Consider the following 771-nt stretch of genomic DNA (forward strand, 5'->3'; position numbering starts at 1 on the left):
ACATTAAGTATCATTTGTTAAAAATTGTGTGCATATTCACAGAGCACAAAGAGGTGTAAATGAAAGCTAAAGCTTAGCTACCATAACTCATGCCTTGAAAGGAAGATAATTAGACTGGTTTTTACCCTCCGTTGCCTCCCTCTTTGTGTTTTCGGTTTTCATTTTGCTCTTAGGGCCTGCAAGTAATAAATTCAGAGATAGCGCCAGATAAACAACTGTTATAATCTCACAAGATTTACAACGTACATTATTATGAAACCAATAACCTATAAAATCAGTTGGGATGAGCGGGCATAATGATGCCACTGTGAAGGCCTTTTCCCCTCTGAAGTGAACCACTCATGAAAACACAAGGCTGGGGAGGCAGATGGCAAGTTTTATAAGAGTCATAAAGATCAAAAATGGACAGGTTCATGTGATGCACTGGTAATAGTTGCTTTCATTGGTTTAAGCCTTTATATCAGGGTTAAATTTAATATCTGTGAATTTTCCATCAGCAATGAAACAAACCAGTGCTCCAGGTAATGGGTCAAAAGGTGAAAGAATATCATGTGAATTGGCGTTTTTTTATATGACCAGCTGACTTGACTTGACTAAACACGTTTGTTACAATATCAGCATCAAATAGAGAGAGAGAGAGAGAGAGAGAGAGAGAGAGAGAGAGAAAAGAAGAGAGAGAGAGAGAGAGAGAGAGAGAGAGAGAGAGAGAGAGAGAGAGAGAGAGAGAGAGAGAGAGAGAGAGAGAGAGAGAGAGAGAGAGAGAGAGAGAGA

Source organism: Sinocyclocheilus anshuiensis, unplaced genomic scaffold (assembly GCF_001515605.1).
Source record: "Sinocyclocheilus anshuiensis isolate Anshui unplaced genomic scaffold, SAMN03320099.WGS_v1.1 scaffold782, whole genome shotgun sequence".
Classification (NCBI taxonomy): Eukaryota; Metazoa; Chordata; class Actinopteri; order Cypriniformes; family Cyprinidae; genus Sinocyclocheilus; species Sinocyclocheilus anshuiensis.